We start from the raw sequence: 20,000 nt of genomic DNA, 5'->3' as shown, positions 1-20,000 counted from the left end.
TTTATTCGTTTTAAACTATTGTAGTGGCGTTCTGCACAAAAAGTGCACTTTAATTTTGTGTTGTTTTGATATGTCATCTTAGTGACATCATGCACAAAAGTGCACTTTATTGGTTTTAAACTATTGTAGTGGCGTTCTGTACAAAAAGTGATCTCTAATTTAGTGTTGCTTTGATATGTCATCTTAGTGACATCATGCACAAAAGTGCACTTTATTGGTTTTAAACTATTGTAGTGGCGTTCTGTACAAAAAGTGCACTTTAATTGAGTGTTGTTTTGATATGTCATCTTAGCGACATCATGCACAAAAGTGCACTTTATTCGTTTTAAACTACTGTAGTGGTGTTCTGTACAAAACGTGCACTTTAATTTAGTGTTGTTTTGATATGTCATCTTAGTGACATCATGCACAAAAGTGCACTTTATTGGTTTTAAACTATTGTAGTGGCGTTCTGTACAAAAAATGCACTTTAATTGAGTGTTGTTTTGATATGTCATCTTAGTGACATCATGCACAAAAGTGCACTCATAGCTTGTTTTAAAATGTCTCTGACAGTCTTGCACTTGACATGAATGTTTGTGCCACTGCTTAATAACTGTTTCATAAATACACTTTTAGCTGTGATTTCCCTCTCTGCATGAAAGTTTAAAAGTAGCATATATTAATGCAGTATGAAGAAGAATGTTTGAATGTAGACACATAGAATCATGTATAGTCATGTTCGTATGATACAAACATTGATCACCTGTCTGACCTGAAGCCTCCATTAGTCTCTGAGCGTCTGTCTCTCATCACCACCCTCAAACGCCAAATGCCTTCTATTCCTGTGCCGTTTGTGTTTATAGAAGCCCCCAAAGTCTCCCCCGTTTCTCTCCCACTTTGACGTCACCCATTTCCCCTCCATCGCGCCGCCGCGTCTTCAAGCCAAACAGCACAACGCGTCTGTCATCTCGCTACCTGCTGAAGTGTGTTTGTTTTACTGCACGGCCGCTCCAAACGCAAACAGCCCCTTCAGACAAAAGGAGGTCAATTTGTTCAAGTCAAGCACTTTATTTCGTCCTTGTTCTCAAATGTACAAACAGTGTTTCCATATGAGTTGGGAAATTGTGTTAGATGTAAATATAAACGGAATACAATGATTTGCAAATCCTTTTCAACCCATATTCAGTTGAATATGCTACAAAGACAACATATTTGATGTTCAAACTCATAAACTATCTTTTTTTTGGCAATTAATAATTAACTTAGAATTTCATGGCTGCAAGACATGCCAAAGTAGTTGGGAAAGGGTATGTTCACATCACCTTTTCTTTTAACAACACTCAAAAAACGTTTGGGAACTGAGGAAACTAATTGTTGAAGCTTTGAAAGTGGAATTCTTTCCCATTCTTGTTTTATGTAGAGCTTCAGTCGTTCAACAGTCCGGGTTCTCCGCTGTCGTATTTTACGCTTCATAATGCGCCACACATTTTCCATGGGAGACAGGTCTGGACTGCAGGCGGGCCAGGAAAGTACCCGCATTCTTTTATTCCCACGCCACGCTGTTGTAACATGTGCTGAATGTGGCTTGGCATTGTCTTGCTGAAATAAGCAGGGGCGTGCGTGAAAAAGACATTTGTTCCAAAACCTGTATGTATTTTTCAGCATTAATGGTGCCTTCACAGATGTGTAAGTTACCCATGCCTTGGGGATAATGCACCCCCATACCATCACAGATGCTGGCTTTTGAATTTTGCGTTGATAACAGTCTGGATGGTTCGCTTCCCCTCTGGTCTGGATGACACGATGTCGAATATTTCCAAAAACAATTTCAACTGTGGACTCGTCAGAACACTTTTCCACTTTGCATGGGTCTATCTTAGATGAACTCGGGGCCAGAGAAGCCGGCGGCGTTTCTGGATGTTGTTGATAAATGGATTTCGCTTGGCATAGTAGAGCTTTAACTTGTACTTACAGATGTAGCGACCAACTGTATTTAGTGACAGTGGTTTTCTGAAGTGTTGCTGAGCCAATGTGGTGATATCCTTTAGAAATTGATGTCGATTTTTGATACAGTGCCGTCTGAGGGATCGAAAGTCACGGTCATTCAATGTTGGTTTCCGGCCATGCCGCTTACGTGGAGTGATTTCTCCAGATTCTCTGAACCTTTTGATGATATTATGGAGCGTATATGTTGAAATCCCTAAATTTCTTGCAATTGCACTTCGAGAAACGTTGTTCTTAAACTGTTTGACTATTTGCTCACGCAGTTGTGGACAAAGGGGTGTACCTCGCCCCATCCTTTCTTGTGAAAGACTGAGCATTTTTTGGGAAGCTGTTTTTATACCCAATCATGGCACCCACCTGTTCCCAATTAGCCTGCACACCTGTGGGATGTTCCAAATAAGTGTTTGATGAGCATTCCTCAACTTTCCCAACTTCTTTGTCACGTGTTGCTGGCATCAAATTCTAAAGTTAATGATTATTTGCAACAAAAAAAATATCAGTTTGAACATCAAATATGTTGTCTTTGTAGCATATTCAACTGAATATGGGTTGAAAAGGATTTGCAAATCATTGTATTCTGTTTATATTTACATCAAACACAATTTCCCAACTCATATGGAGACAGGGTTTGTATATATGGATGTGTGTGTGTGTGTGTGGCCTCTTTTCATTAGTACTGTGGTTCAATTTAAACTGATCACAAGATTCTTTTAACTAAACTTTGACCTGGAGAACAAGTCAGCAGACATAACGCTTGTTGTCCATTTTGTGAGGAAGTGACTCGCTGCCACTCTTCCTAAGGACGTGATTTAAATGCGTTCTTGCTTTTGCTCGACTGCGTAGCGCCGCAGGGAAATAGTTTCAAACCCACACCTCGCCGTGCATCTCCTTACCAGAACCTGTCGCTTGTGGGAGTGGGTCGGGGTGGAGCGATGCTTGTTTTATTATCAACAGGCAAGGAGAAGTCCACCCTCCTTGAGACTTGTCTTTTTATGGAGACACGGGAAGACTGCAGGAAGAAGAAAAGGAAAAAAACAGAACGGTGATGCACGGAGGAGAAAGTTGGAGAGAGGGTTTGCAGATTAAGCTAATACCGAGTGTACGGACGTCATATAGGTTTCAGGTTTGCTGGTGAGATTTGGAAATACATAACCAAAGTTGGCACGTTGTGTAAATGGTAAATAAAAACAGAATACCATGATTTGCAAATCCTTTTCAACCTATTTTCAATTGAATGGACTTTAAAGACAAGATACTTAATGTTTGAACTGGTAAACTTTGTTATTTTCTGCAAATATTAGCTCATTTGGAATGCCTGCAACATGTTTCTGGGTAATTGTTCTGTTGTGTTACAATGCGGATGTTCTCCCAAAATATGTTTGTCATTCTTGTTTGGTGTGGGTTCACAGTGTGGCGCATATTTGTAACAGTCTAAAAGTTTTTTTTTTACGGCCACCCTTTGTGTGACGTGTGTAGCTGTTGATCAAATATATCACTTGCGTCTCACATAGCCAGATGCAACATACAACTGGGTCTGCACGTTGTCAGTTCAGGATGTAGGGGGCGCCAAAAGCAGTGCCTTTAAGGCACTCCCTGAATGATGTTGATCTGGTAAAAATCGACAGTGGCTTTGAGAGAATTGGTGCCCTGTAATTCAATCAATCAATCAATCAATGTTTATTTATATAGCCCCAAACCACAAATGTCTCAAAGGGCTGCACAAATCATTACGACTACAACATCCTCGGAAGAACCCACAAAAGGGCAAGGAAAACTCACACCCAGTGGGCAGGGAGAATTCACATCCAGTGGGACGCCAGTGACAATGCTGACTATGAGAAACCTTGGAGAGGACCTCAGATGTGGGCAACCCCCCCCCCCTCTAGGGGACCGAAAGCAATGGATGTCGAGCGGGTCTAACATGATATCAGGGGTCTCCTGGGTAAATTAGGTGTTGGCAAGCATAACGTTGTCAAACGCCGTTCATATTAAACTTGCGGGCCGTACCAACATTAAATCTTCATATCAAAATGCGGGCTGCATAATAACGTCTCGCGGGCCGCATGTTTGAGACCCCTGCCTTAGGCAATAACCAGTGCCACTCACATACTGTGGGTGGCACTGGGAGCAGGTGGGTAAAGTGTCTTGCCCAAGGACACAACGGCAGTGACTAGGATGGTGGAAGCGGGCCGTTGTGTCCTGAGCAAGACACTTCACCCTTGCTCCTGATGGGTGCTGGTTAGCGCCTTGCATGGCAGCTCCCTCCATCAGTGTGTGAATGTGTGTGTGAATGGGTAAATGTGGAAGTAGTGTCAAAGCACTTTGAGTACCTTGAAGGTAGAAAAGCGCTCTACAAGTACAACCCATTTATTTATTTATAATTTATTTTACCAACTGTGCTATATTGCCCCACATTGTATAAAGGATATCACCACACGGGCTCAGGAACACTTCAGAAAACCACTGTCAGTAACTACAGTTTGTCGCTACATCTGCAAGTGCAAGTTAAAACTCTATTATGCAAAGCCAAAGCAATTTATCAACAACACCCTTCTGTTCACTACTTTTGTTTTTGCTAGTCTTGTTTTTAGAGAAACAAACGCAACAGTTTATAACGCTACTTCTGCGCATGTTGAATATGGGGCGGGGGTGGGGGTGGGGAGGACAGCAGCAAGACAATTGCTTCATTCCGGGACTAATACATGTAGTCTCCGCTACTTCACCAAAGTATAGTGGACGTCGAAGCCATGCGCAGTAAGGATAAATAAAATCCGAATTTCGGAAGATGTGTTTTCATGGACTACAATCCGATTACAATCTCGATCGGAATGAAAGTTTGATCCGAGCATGTGTGATCGGGTCAGAATATTCTGAATGGCGTGTTTGCATTAAGCATATTTAAACAGGTTAGGCTTTTAATCCGATTAAATGTGTCCATGTGCACATAGTGAGTGTATTGATCATGTTTTTTTTTCCTGTGTGTGTTACTAATCAGATTGGAGCTTGAATGTTTGGTTCTAATTTTATGCACCGTGAAGTAAAGTTAGGCCTTATGGTTTCCGGGAGTTGGCCAATAATAATGAAAGCTCGTGTTGAAATGTCAGTTGACTTAAATGTGACTGAAATGCTGTCATTGTGAGGAGAAACATTTGTCTTGGGGAGCATTCATTAAGCATTTATTCATTAAAGCTTGTGTTTCACTTTATGTTGATTGTATAAAATGTACCTAAAGTGATAAAGGCTAATGTTGGATTATTGAGATGCATGGTATTGTGGGGTGGGAAAAACAACAACAATGTACACTGAACCGAACCGTGACAAGATCTGTTCAACCCCTAATTTATACTTTTTCTATGCTGCTCGTTAGGCTTTTAAAAATAACTCTATTAAAGATTTGTCAATTTAAAAGCAAGGGCAGGCAAAGTGCTGATAAAAACAAAAATGTATTAGAGCAACAGAGTGTTTCCTCATGCCGCCACATTGGGGACATCCACAACTGCCACAACACATTCATTTACCATTCATCCATTTCCATTTTTTTTTACCGCGAATCCCTTTCAGGGTCGTAGGGGGTTGCTGTATTGCATTAAAACTAGATTTTGACCCACTTCTATGGTGGAAGAACAATAAGCCCATATCGTCTTACTGCCAAGTTAGCCAAGCTGGGGGTGGATGGGGAAACAAAAGTTAATCTGAGGCTGAGTTCACTTGAAACTGTTTAATTTAGCACTTTTTATATGTAGAAGAAAACTTTTGTCATTTTATTTCATCCGAGCAACAACTGGAGGCAGTTCAATGTTGATTATTGTGGACCCCGACTTAAACAAGTTGAAAAACGTATTGGGATGTTACCATTTAGTGGTCAATTGTACGGAATATGTACTGTACTGTGCAATCTACTAATAAAAGTCTCAATCAATCAATCAAAAAAAGCACATTAAATGTAGAAAGGCTTGGAGATAGGCTCCAGCATCCCCAGCGACCTCAAAAGGGACAAACGGTAGGAAATGGATGGCAAAGTGCTAACAAAAACAAAAATGTATTTGAGCAACCGAGTGTTTCCTCACTCCGCCACATTGGTGACATCCGCAACTGCCACAACACATTCATTTACCGTCCATCCATTTCCAACCGCTTGTCCCTTTTGGGGTTGAGGGGAGTGCTGGAGCCTATCTTCGCTGCATTCGGGCGGAAGGCGGGGTACACCCTGGACAAGTCGCCTCCTCATCACAGGGCCAACACAGATAGACAGACAGCATTCACACCCACATTCATTCACTTTTCCAATTTAGTGTTGCCAATCAACCCATCCCCAGGTGCATGTTTTTGGAGTTTTTTTTTTTTTTACCATCATTCAAATATTACAATTATAATACAATCAATATAATATAACATAATATAGGTTGATTGGCAACACTAAAATGGTCCATGGTGTGTGAATGTGAGTGTGAATGTTGTCTGTCTGTCTGTGTTGGCCCTGCGATGAGGTGGCGACTTGTCCAGGGTGTACGACGCCTTCCGCCCGAATGCAGCGAAGATAGGCTCCAGCATCCCCAGCGACCTCGAAAGGGACAAGCGGTAGAAAATGGATGGATGGATGGATAATAAAATCATATAATCATAGCGGCAATAACAACAAACGAAAAAAACATCAAAGCTTACTAGCTTTCTTAAAAAAAAAAGAGCATTTTTTAGAAAGATATAGACAAAGTTTAGCTGGTAATCTTTGGCTAAAATGATGATTAAATCTATTTCTCATGAGCTAACTATCTTAACGAAGAGAGTCGGACGCCACATTCTCCAGATGTCCGACATGCCTGCGCTTTAATGCTCTCGCATAAAATGTACTGCCATGACAAGCAAGATTTATTGGAGTTATCTGTCTCTTCGACATGTTTCACTCGCTGTGTTGTTTCGCTAGCAAGGGCAGACAAAACGCTGATGAAAACAGATAATGATAATGTAACGAAAGGACAAACAAAATAGCAGCAATAACAACAAACAAAAAAACATCAAAGCTTCCTAGCGTTCTTAAAAGGAAAACAGCATTTTTTTTCGAAAGATATAGACCAGGGGTGCCCATTACGTCGATCGCGAGCTACCAGTCGACCGCGGGGGGTGTGTCAGTCGATCTCCAGCTAGGCTTTAAAAAAAAAAATAGACCTAAAAAGGAGTGATCATCAATCTTCACCAAGACGTCACTTAAATGACATTCACGGTACCGGAGGGTCTTGTGAGATGACGCTGGCTGCTGCAAGATCATTATTATGAAAATATGACCGAGAGGAAGGCGAGAAACACTTTTTATTTCAACAGACTCTCGCGCCGTACCTTCCGTCAAAACTCTAAAGGCCGACTGCACATTTCCTATCTTCACGATAAAAGCCCTGCTTCATGCTGCCTGCGCTAACTAAATACAGAGTCTCGGAAAACTGGCGTGCACAAGCGATCCCTCAGAAAGCTGGCGTGCACATCACTTGTGCACGCCAGCTTTCCGAGACTCTTATTTTGTTAGCGCAGGCATAATGAAGCAGGGCTTTTATTGTGAAGATAGGAAATGTGCGGTCGGCCTTTAGAGTTTTGACGGAAGGGACGGCGCGAAAGTCTGTTGAAATAAAAAGTGTTTCTCGCCTTCCTCTCTGTCATTTTTTCATAATAATGAAGTGGCAGCAGCCAGCGTCATCTCACAAGACCCTCGGGTGCCGTGAATGTCAATCAAGCAAGCTACGGAATTTGCCGGCAATGTTTTTCTTGTAAAGTGTATGGAAGCTGGATGAATTAGATGCCAAAAACCAACCACTTTCATGTGGTATTGTACAGAAAGGACAACTTTTTTTCTCCTCCATTTGAAAATGTGGGCGTTATCATCATTACTGTCTGATTCCAATCAATGCAAGTCATCAGAATCAGGTAATACACCAACTTATATTCTTGTCTTCGTGAAAGAAAGTCATCTATATGTGTTACACATGCTTGTATTATCATTAAACACATTTAACTTGTTTACAAAAATGTCTCTTTCATAAATAAATAAATATAAATGATATATATAAATGAGGTAGATCCCCTCGAGTTGGTCAATTGAAAAGTAGCTCGCCTGCAGAAAAAGTGTGGGCACCCCTGATAGACATTTAAATCTACTTCTGCAGTCTCATTGTATCCCAAGCGGGTCGGACCAGTAAAATTATGGCATGATAACTTAAAAATAAAGACAACTTCAAAATTGTTTTTGCTCCGGCCAAAAATACAACAAGCACATCTGAAAATGTACACATGACAAATAATTATCTTGGCAAAACATCAAGTTAGTGGAAAACTGAGGAAATAATTGGTGCCGTTTCCAAGACACCACAAACTTAGACTACGTCAACACCATTAAACTCGAAGTACTTCCTGATCAGCATTATCATGTTGTCAGTTCATTAAAAGCAACTGAGTGTCCATCACAACGCCAAGTTGGTGACATCCGCAACTGCCACAACACATTTTACCACCATCATTCAAATATTACAATTGTGATATAATCAAAACAATGATCGAAACGACACCATAATAGCCGAATTAAAAGGTAACATAACTACAAACTTAACCAATGTAAACATGGTTGATTTAATCCATCCCATCCATTTTCTACCGCTTGTCCCTTTCGGGTTTACAGGGGGGGATGGAGCCTATCTCAGCTGAATTTGGGCAGATGGCGGGGTACACCTTGGACAAGTCGCCACCTCATCGCAGGGCCAACACAGATAGACAGACAACATTCACACTCACATTCACACACTAGGGACCATTTAGTGTTGCCAATCAACCTATCCCCAGGTGCATGTCTTTGGAAGTGGGAGGAAGCCGGAGTACCCGGAGGGAACCCACGCACTCACGGGGAGGACATGCAAACTCCACACAGAAAAATCCAGAGCCCGGGATTGAACTCAGTACCTTCGTATTGTGAGGCACATGCACTAACCTCTGCTCGACTGTGCTGCCCATGGTAGATTTAATCATAAAATAAAATATAACAAGTGGAGGAGTTCAAGTACCTCGGAGTCTTGTTCACGAGTGAGGGAAGAGTGGTTCGTGAGATCGACAGGCGGATCGGTGCGGTGTCTTCAGTAATGCGGACGTTGTATCGATCCGTTGTGGTGAAGAAGGAGCTGAGCCGGAAGGCAAAGCTCTCAATTTACCGATCGAGCTACGTTCCCATCCTCACCTATGGTCATGAGCTCTGGGTCATGACCGAAAGGATAAGATCACGGGTACAAGCGGCCGAAATGAGTTTCCTCCGCCGGGTGGCGGGTCTCTCCCTTAGAGATAGGGTGAGAAGCTCTGCCATCCGGGAGGAACTCAAAGTAAAGCCGCTGCTCCTTCACATGGAGAGGAGCCAGATGAGGTGGTTCGGGCATCTGGTCAGGATGCCACCCGACCGCCTCCCTAGGGAGGTGTTTCGGGCACGTCCAACCGGTAGGAGGCCACGGGGAAGACCCAGGACACGTTGGGAAGACTATGTCTCCCGGCTGGCCTGGGAACGCCTCGGGATCCCCCGGGAAGAGCTAGACGAAGTGGCTGGAGAGAGGGAAGTCTGGGCTTCCCTGCTTAGGCTGCGGCCCCCGCGACCCGACCTCGGATAAGCGGAAGATGATGGATAAAATATAACAAACAAATGTAGAAACACACATTTTTACAATGGAGTTCAGGGTGCACATGTGCCGTCCACAAACTGCGAGCGCTGCACTGAGCTCTAAATACAAACGTGATTGTCATGTCGACTTTGCATTTTACTGTTTCAATATTTTTCTCTGTAGAGTGGATCATTTACAATATAAAAGGTATTGTATGTTGCTACAGCATTAGTCTGTTGCCAGCCACAATTGATGCTGATTGGAGTAGCGGTAGGGCTGGGCGATATATCGATATACTCGATACATCGCGGGATTGTCTCTGTGCGATATAGAAAATGACTATATTGTGATATTTGAGTATATGTTCTCACGCAGTTGCTTTTAGCTGCGGGCATTACACTGCATGCTCTTTCTTGTCTCTCCTTCTCACAGAGAATTTTCTCGATGGTAAAAAAATCCAGATCGCAGCATCCAATGGTTCCTATAGCCCGCCACTCAGCCTATATCCCCGCCGCCAAACTTGCCAAAGCTTTTAAACGATGATTCAACTTCCCCATCTGGCACAATTTAAAGCATGAATCCAAAAGTGATCTCATGCGCAGAATCTCTCCACAAATTCCACAACCGAGAGCATCTCATTTACTTTGAAGGAGAAATTTCCAGGAAGTGTTGCCACTCCGAAAAAAAAGGGGCGGGCAGGCGTCACGGATCATCTCCCAAACTGCTTCAATGTGTTCGCAGGTCAAAGGTCGTGGGGCAAAACGTCCGCCATTGCTAATGCACATCTGAAGCCCATACAGTGTGATCCGTGCAGAGCGGACGGGGATTCTATTATTTCCATAAATCTGCCGTTTTATGAAAAGCGCGTCTTGGCTACCGACTGCATTCCTGCAGCCTAAACCGTAATGTATGTGTTCTCACTCCCTCCATCAGCATCACTCAGCAGGGACCGCACCGTAATCCAGTCAAGGAATGTGTTTTGTCAAATTGATGTACCTGCAGGCGCTCTGCCGTGCTGCAATCTTCACGTGTTAACCCCCAACTTAGACATTGTGGGCTCGGGGGGGAAACAGAAATGTTAATAATAAGCAGTGTCAAAAAGTTAGATTAGATAGTACTTTATTTATTCCGTCAGGAAAATTACAATTTTCAGCACAATCCCATTCAAGATCAGACAAACATTAAAGGGAGACAGAACAGGATCGCTGACGGGTCTGCCGGCTTCCAGCGTCCCTTACAAAAAAAGATAAGATACAGGTGTAACCAGGGGGGGGGGAGAAAAAAATAGATGATTAAAATAAAATAAAAAAATCGGTCTTAGCCTGGGCCCTAGAGAGAGGGTGCAGACTGAGGCCAAGGGAAAAAAACAACAACTCATAGCCATAGTACACACCCCTCTTACATGTGTGTAAGAGGGGAAACATCAAACATCAAAGAACACATAGGACATTAAAGACATTAAAGCAGCAGATACAACCAGACACTTCTACATGCAGTCAACTAATCAATGTTTACTTATATAGCCCTAAATCACTAGTGTCTCAAAGGGCTGCACAAACCACTACGACATCCTCGGTAGGCCCACATAAGGGCAAGGAAAACTCACACCCAGTGGGACGTCGGTGACAATGATGACTATGAGAACATGATACTGTGAAAGATCAATCCATAATGGATCCAACACAGTCTCGAGAGTCCAGTCCAAAGCGGATCCAACACAGCAGCGAGAGTCCCGTTCACAGCGGAGCCAGCAGGAAACCATCCCAAGCGGAGGCTGATCAGCAGCGCAGAGATGTCCCCAGCCGATACACAGGCGAGCAGTACATGGCCACCGGATCGGACCGGACTCCCTCCACAAAGGAGAGTGGGACATAGAATAAAAAGAAAAGAAACGGCAGATCAACTGGTCTAAAAAGGGAGTCTATTTAAAGGCTAGAGTATACAAATGAGTTTTAAGGTGAGACTTAAATGCTTCTACTGAGGTGGCATCTCGAACTGTTACCGGGAGGGCATTCCAGAGTACTGGAGCCCGAAATGAAAAAGCTCTACAGCCCGCAGACTTTTTTTGGGCTTTGGGAATCACTAATAAGCCGGAGTCCTTTGAACGCAGATTTCTTGCCGGGACATATGGTACAATACTATCGGCAAGATAGGATGGAGCTAGACCGTGTAGTATTTTATACGTAAGTAGTAAAACCTTAAAGTCACATCTTAAGTGCACAGGAAGCCAGTGCAGGTATATACAGTATAGGTATATATGTATGTATATATGTATACAAAGGTATATACAGTATAGGCATATATGTATGTATATATGTATACAAAGGTATATACAGTATAGGTATATATGTATGTATATATGTATACAAAGGTATATACAGTATAGGCATATATGTATGTATATATGTATACAAAGGTATATACAGTATAGGCATATATGTATGTATATATGCATACAAAGGTATATACAGTATAGGTATATATGTATGTATATATGTATATAAAGGTATATACAGTATAGGCATATATGTATGTATATATGTATACAAAGGTATATACAGTATAGGTATATATGTATGTATATATGTATATAAAGGTATATACAGTATAGGCATATATGTATGTATATATGTATACAAAGGTATATACAGTATAGGCAAATATGTATGTATATATGTATACAAAGGTATATACAGTATAGGTATATATGTATGTATATATGTATACAAAGGTATATACAGTATAGGCATATATGTATGTATATATGTATACAAAGGTATATACAGTATAGGCATATATGTATGTATATATGTATACAAAGGTATATACAGTATAGGCATATATGTATGTATATATGTATACAAAGGTATATACAGTATAGGTATATATGTATATAAAGGTATATACAGTATAGGCATATATGTATGTATATATGTATACAAAGGTATATACAGTATAGGTATATATGTATGTATATATGTATACAAAGGTATATACAGTATAGGTATATATGTATGTATGTATGTATATAAAGGTATATACAGTACAGGCGTAATGTGATCAAACTTTCTTGTTCTTGTCAAAAGTCTAGCAGCCGCATTTTGTACCAACCGTAATCTTTTAATGCTAGACATGGGGAGACCCGAAAATAATACGTTACAGTAATCGAGACGAGACGTAACAAACGCATGGATAATGATCTCAGCGTCTTTAGTGGACAGAATGGAGCGAATTTTAGCGATATTACGGAGATGAAAGAAGGCCGTTTTAGTAACGCTTTTAATGTGTGCCTCAAAGGAGAGAGTTGGGTCGAAGATAATACCCAGATTCTTTACCGTGTCACCTTGTTTAACATACAGCTATGAATAAAAAGTAAAAGAAACATATCCACTGTGGTGACCTCTGCGGTGTTCCACGCCATCGTCCGCTGGGGTGGAGGAAGGATGGCCAGAGACAGGAGCAGACCCAACAAAGCAACCAAGACAGCCGACTCCACTCCCGGCCAGTGTCCAGTCCGCATGGATGAGCGAGGATACGTCCAAGGAGACAAGTAGCAGTAATGCTACTTTTTGTAGCAACGCTTTTACCCCACACTTAACAAATTACGGTTGTCTGTTCGATATATTCCCGCTTGAAGCCACACCACCGCCAGACGATGGACCCCCTGCTGTTTTTCTTGGGAATTAATTATTCCTTCATTTGTTACCAGATTTGCACCTTCTTTCTCTCTTATTACCACTCGCACGGCTCCGCTAGCATCACAGCTAACGTTACCCATGCCTCTACCTCTCTGCTCCGCGATCAGTGAATTGTACACCTTAAGGCACCTTTTTGGGGGGTAGTAATCAAAATGAAGGGTCACTGTGCCTTTGGCAACATCTTGGTTATGAAAATTAGAACCATACTGATTATTTTTTTGTCAAGGCGTGGACTATGGTGTGGTTTGTTTTCCCGTGGTGCAAAGCGACCGGATCGGACACGAAGGTAAGGACATCTTTAGTTATTATTAACTCGAAAAAAGGGAACAAACGAAAGGCGCTCACAGTGGAGGTACAACAACTTGGCTATGAAACAAAACTATTACTACAACATAAACTATGGACGTAAAACAAAACTTGCAGACTATGGCATGAATAACAAAACTTACGGGGAACGAGAAAAGAGCATGGATCGTCAGCATGGAGCAAGGGTGTGTAGAGGATGATAGAGGGTGATGTCGTCAGCTGACTGCCTGGCAACTACAGGCTTAAATAGTGATTATTGACAGGTGCGTGAGTCCAAACAAATGAGCCAGGTGAAACTAATGGTTGTCTTGGAAACTAAAACAAACCAGGGTGCGCAAAAACAGGAACTGATGGGAGTCAAAAACAAAACGGAACATAACTAAACAGAACGTGATCACATTGTTCATGGACAAAACAACATACTTCGGCAAATGGGACACATGCTTGTACACATAATGGCCGGGTGTGCATATATTTGAACATTGAACAAACACAAGTGCTCGTGTGCGTGTGTGTGCGTGTGTGTGTGTGTGTGTGTGTGTGTGTGTGTGACCTAAAAGTTCAAGAGGCCATTGACTGAGACTGGATTAGCTGCTCTCGAGGCTTCCACAGGAATGTAAGGATCAACACACACACACACACACACACACACACACACACACACACACACACACACACACACACACACACACACACACACACACACACACACACACACATTCTTTACACTCAAACAGTCCCTATTTACCTGCAGGACGATAAAAGTCCATTCGTGTCCGTTAACGATTGTTTTTAAATTCACTCCCTGGTTCGACTGGTGATAACTTCGGGTAGTATGGACTTTAAATATTGTGGTTTAGTTTGCAGTGGTGTATATTTGCATACTGAAGGTGCATGATAAAAATAACTAGGTATACATCGGGCCAATATAAGGAATTCCAAAGTCACACTGATAACATAAAAAAAGCTTTGATAACCAATTAAAGAAGAAATGCTCAATATAAACAAAGATGGCATAGATTGTGTGGGACTCGGTCGTTGTTTCAAAGGAAGGGTTTTGTGCGTGCTGTTCGCTCCAAACGCTCTGCAAACATTCCTTGAGGTGAAGCATGGTAAGGCATAGCAGAAATATTTATAAAATAATCTTGCCTTCCTTCCTACTTCCTCCAAACAAGCCGTTTGGAATTTGCACAACCTGTGACGTCACCGGATTATCCGTACTTGGTATAAATGTACTAAGAATGCCTTGCGCGCATCCGCGTTAGTGTACTTCCTGTAGTCAATAAGGTTGTGCATGGACATGCATGCTACGTTGTTGCCATTTCCAATACAAAGTAGTGTATTGTTCCAATTTGTATCTATCGGTAGACTCCATATGGAAGCACTAAAAACTACAAGAAAGTGGGCGTGGAGAAGAAGAAGTTAAAGTGGAACCACCCGCCCACAAATTGGAGCATTCTTAAGAGACGATCTGGCCTGTAAAACATAATCCAGGCAAATGTTTGACCTAAGAACTACCATTACATGTTATGTCGACCATAAAGAAGTGGTTTGAATGTAGAAAAACAAATCATAATATGACCCTTGTCCGCTTTGACTCTCGTTGTAGGGGTGTAAAGGTACGTGTATTTGTATTGAACCGGTTCGGTATGGGGTGTACCGAAGTAGTAGCTGCTTTGCTTCTTCTGCCTCTGTCTCAGCACCCAGCATTGTCCCACCCACACAACCATCTGATTGGTTACATATATAGCGGTAACAGCCAATCAGCAGTGCGTATTCAGAGCGCATGTAGTAAATGCTTCAGCGTCGAGCAGATAGGTGTTTAGCAGGTGAGCATAAGGCAGCGTACTCTCCCCAAACGATAATAAACGCCTCCCAGTCAACTACTACTAACATCACTATGAGCCCGTTGACCTTCTAGAAACTTAAACTGCAGCTCAGCTCGCTCGCAGTTCTGGCTTGAGGTGAAGGCTGATTAGCTTTTAGCGTAACGTTAGCTCATTTTGCAGTGTGTGTGTTTGTTTCATGGACAGAAAAGTTTTGAATGGCAGGGTCCCTGCTATCACATGTTGATTAAAAATATAAAATTTACATAATAAAAATCAACTACAAGCTTCCCAAATGCTGTGATAAATTAAGCATGATGAGTTAACTGGAAACTAATGTTGCAATTTTTTTATGTAGAAGAAAAGTTATGTCGTTTTATTTAATTTCAGCAACAATTTGAGGCAGTTTAATGTTGATTAACGTGGGTAGAATTATTATAGTGTTCCCAATGTTAAAATGATAAAGCCATTGTTTACAAATTTGGTAAACAAACAACCAAAAAATTTATATTTTGTTGTTTTCTTACTCTCCTCTCTGAGCTGCAACCTTATCGTGGTAGAGGAGTTTGCGTGTCCCAATGATCCTAGGAGCTATGTTGTCCGGGGGCATAAAGCCCCCTGGTAGGGTCTCCCAAGGCAAACAGGTTCTAGGTGAGGGATCAGACAAAGAGCAGCTCGAAGACCTTTATGAAGAAGAAACATCATGGACCCAGATTTCCCTCGCCCGGACGCGGGTCACCGGGGCCCCCCTCTGGAGCCAGGCCCGGAGGTGGGGCACGATGGCGAGCGCCTGGTGGCCGGGCCTGTTCCCATGGGGCCCGGCCGGGCACAGCCCGAAGAGGCAACGTGGGTCACCCCTCCAATGGGCTCACCACCCATAGCAGGGGCCATAGAGGTCGGGTGCATTGTGAGCTGGGCGACAGCCGAAGGCAGGGCACTTGGCGGTCCGATCCTCGGCTACAGAAGCTAGCTCTTGGGACGTGGAACGTCACGTCACTGGGGGGGAAAGAGCCTGAGCTAGTGCGCGAAGTCGAGAAATTCCGGCTGGATATAGTCGGACTCACTTCGACGCACAGCAAGGGCTCTGGAACCACTTCTCTCGAGAGGGATTGGACCCTCTTCCACTCTGGCGTTGCCGACAGTGAGAGGCGACGGGCTGGGGTGGCAATTCTTGTTTCCCCCCGGCTCAAAGCCTGTACGTTGGAGTTCAACCCGGTGGACGAAAGGGTAGCCTCCCTCCGCCTTCGGGTGGGGGGACGGGTCCTGACTGTTGTTTGTGCTTACGCACCAAACAGCAGTTCAGAGTACCCACCCTTTTTGGAAGCGCTCGAGGGAGTACTGGAAAGTGCTCCCCCGGGTGATTCCCTTGTCCTACTGGGAGACTTCAACGCTCACGTTGGCAACGACAGTGAAACCTGGAGAGGCGTGATTGGGAAGAATGGCCGCCCGGATTTGAACCCGAGTGGTGTTTTGTTATTGGACTTTTGTGCTCGTCACGGTTTGTCCATAACAAACACCATGTTCAAACATAAGGGTGTTCATATGTGCACTTGGCACCAGGACACCCTAGGCCGCAGTTCCATGATCGACTTTGTAGTTGTGTCATCGGATTTGCGGCCTTATGTTTTGGACACTCGGGTGAAGAGAGGGGCGGAGCTTTCTACCGATCACCACCTGGTGGTGAGTTGGCTGCGATGGTGGGGGAGGATGCCGGACAGACCTGGGAGGCCCAAACGCATTGTGAGGGTCTGCTGGGAACGTCTGGCAGAGTCTCCTGTCAGACAAAGTTTCAATTCCCACCTCCGGAAGAACTTTGAACATGTCACGAGGGAGGTGCTGGACATTGAGTCCGAGTGGACCATGTTCCGCACCTCTATTGTCGAGGCGGCAGATCGGAGCTGTGGCCGCAAGGTAGTTGGTGCCTGTCGGGGCGGCAATCCTAAAACCCCTTGGTGGACACCAGCGGTGAGGGATGCCGTCAAGCTGAAGAAGGAGTCCTATCGGGTCCTTTTGGCTCATAGGACTCCGGAGGCAGTGGACAGGTACCGACAGGCCAAGCGGTGTGCAGCTTCAGCGGTCGCGGAGGCAAAAACTCGGACATGGGAAGAGTTCGGGGAAGCCATGGAAAACGACTTCCGGACGGCTTCGAAGCGATTCTGGACCACCGTCCGCCGCCTCAGGAAGGGGAAACAGTGCACTATCAACACCGTGTATGGTGCGGATGGTGTTCTGCTGACCTCGACTGCGGATGTTTTGGATAGGTGGAAGGAATACTTCGAAGACCTCCTCAATCCCACCAACACGTCTTCCTATGAGGAAGCAGTGCCTGGGGAATCTGTGGTGGACTCACCTATTTCTGGGGCTGAGGTCGCTGAGGTAGTTAAAAAGCTCCTCGGTGGCAAGGCCCCAGGGGTGGACGAGATCCGCCCGGAGTTCCTTAAGGCTCTGGATGCTGTGGGGCTGTCTTGGTTGACAAGACTTTGCAGCATCGCGTGGACATCGGGGGCGGTACCTCTGGATTGGCAGACCGGGGTGGTGGTTCCTCTCTTTAAGAAGGGGGACCGGAGGGTGTGTTCCAACTATCGTGGGATCACACTCCTCAGCCTTCCCGGTAAGGTTTATTCAGGTGTACTGGAGAGGAGGCTACGTCGGATAGTCGAACCTCGGATTCAGGAGGAACAGTGTGGTTTTCGTCCTGGTCGTGGAACTGTGGACCAGCTCTATACTCTCGGCAGGGTTCTTGAGGGTGCATGGGAGTTTGCCCAACCAGTCTACATGTGCTTTGTGGACTTGGAGAAGGCATTCGACCGTGTCCCTCGGGAAGTCCTGTGGGGAGTGCTCAGAGAGTATGGGGTATCGGACTGTCTTATTGTGGCGGTCCGTTCCCTGTACGATCAGTGCCAGAGCTTGGTCCGCATTGCCGGCAGTAAGTCGAACACATTTCCAGTGAGGGTTGGACTCCGCCAAGGCTGTCCTTTGTCACCGATTCTGTTCATAACTTTTATGGACAGAATTTCTAGGCGCAGTCAAGGCGTTGAGGGGTTCCGGTTTGGTAACCGCAGGATTAGGTCTCTGCTTTTTGCAGATGATGTGGTCCTGATGGCTTCATCTGACCGGGATCTTCAGCTCTCGCTGGATCGGTTCGCAGCCGAGTGTGAAGCGACCGGAATGAGAATCAGCACCTCCAAGTCCGAGTCCATGGTTCTCGCCCGGAAAAGGGTGGAGTGCCATCTCCGGGTTGGGGAGGAGACCCTGCCCCAAGTGGAGGAGTTCAAGTACCTAGGAGTCTTGTTCACGAGTGAGGGAAGAGTGGATCGGGAGATCGACAGGCGGATCGGTGCGGCGTCTTCAGTAATGCGGACGTTGTACCGGTCCGTTGTGGTGAAGAAGGAGCTGAGCCGGAAGGCAAAGCTCTCAATTTACCGGTCGATCTACGTTCCCATCCTCACCTATGGTCATGAGCTTTGGGTCATGACCGAAAGGATAAGATCACGGGTACAAGCGGCCGAAATGAGTTTCCTCCGCCGTGTGGCGGGGCTCTCCCTTAGAGATAGGGTGAGAAGCTCTGCCATCCGGGAGGAACTCAAAGTAAAGCCGCTGCTCCTTCACATCGAGAGGAGCCAGATGAGGTGGTTCGGGCATCTGGTCAGGATGCCACCCGAACGCCTCCCTAGGGAGGTGTTTAGGGCACGTCCAACCGGTAGGAGGCCACGGGGAAGACCCAGGACACGTTGGGAAGACTATGTCTCCCGGCTGGCCTGGGAACGCCTCGGGATCCCCCGGGAAGAGCTAGACGAAGTGGCTGGGGAGAGGGAAGTCTGGGTTTCCCTGCTTAGGCTGTTGCCCCCGCGACCCGACCTCGGATAAGCGGAAGATGATGGATGGATGATGGATGGATGTTTTCTTACTGTACCGAAAATTAACCGAACCGTGACCTCTAAACCGAGGTATGTACCAAACCGAAATGTTTGTGTACCGTTACACCCCTTTGTTGGGAAGTAAAACTGCTAGTCGTAGTTCCAGGAACTACTTTGGTGGGTGTGACAGAACAACTGTGGCACGGGAGTGGAGGGATGGTTCTCTTTCCTGTTGGAAATCAATAATAGCTGACCGCACACACACATACACACACACACACAAACACACACATACACACACCGTACGCAAAGAACAAAGCACCGCTAGACCTCGTCGGGTGTGGTGATGGTCGCCAGGAAGTCACCCTTGACTAAAGCTTCCTGTACTGAGCTGAGTTTTACGTCGCAGAGCCCAGTAGAGAATGCATAAATGAGTTTGTCGCTCTGCACTTTCCTCAATGCCACACACAGCAAAGTGATGTTTGAGGTCCTCATGATTCTATAGACGGACGTGCTGATCATAGCAAGCTGACCAAAAATTGCTCCATATGGGTCTACAATTCAGTGTTTAACTTCTACATTCCTCACTAACCACTATAAAAGTAGAGTTGTCCCTGGGGCCTGAAAAGGGCCCCTAAATTGTTTGATGTCAGAATAAGGTAGGATTGAAATTATAGACAGTCTTGGCTGGCAAAGATTTCTAGAACCATA

At 44.5% G+C, this 20,000-nt stretch overlaps 1 protein-coding gene and 1 long non-coding RNA gene across 3 annotated transcripts in view; one reads left to right on the top strand and one right to left on the bottom strand.

The window, feature by feature from the left end:
* Window positions 1-20,000, top strand: part of LOC133544229 (rho GTPase-activating protein 6-like) — a 124,781-nt gene that overhangs the window by 20,610 nt on the left and 84,171 nt on the right. The gene's annotated exons all lie outside the window — the stretch shown is intronic.
* The window catches only part of LOC133544230 (uncharacterized), a 119,979-nt gene continuing 102,849 nt past the window's right edge, over window positions 2,871-20,000 (bottom strand). Inside the window, exon 3 of the long non-coding RNA XR_009804609.1 lies at window positions 2,871-2,995. This is a non-coding gene — a long non-coding RNA (uncharacterized LOC133544230). The remainder of the gene's footprint in view (window positions 2,996-20,000) is intronic.

This window comes from Nerophis ophidion, linkage group LG27 (genome assembly GCF_033978795.1).
Source record: "Nerophis ophidion isolate RoL-2023_Sa linkage group LG27, RoL_Noph_v1.0, whole genome shotgun sequence".
NCBI lineage: Eukaryota > Metazoa > Chordata > Actinopteri > Syngnathiformes > Syngnathidae > Nerophis > Nerophis ophidion.
Note: the sequence above shows the minus strand (reverse complement) of the source record. Positions and strands in the feature narration are given on the sequence as shown.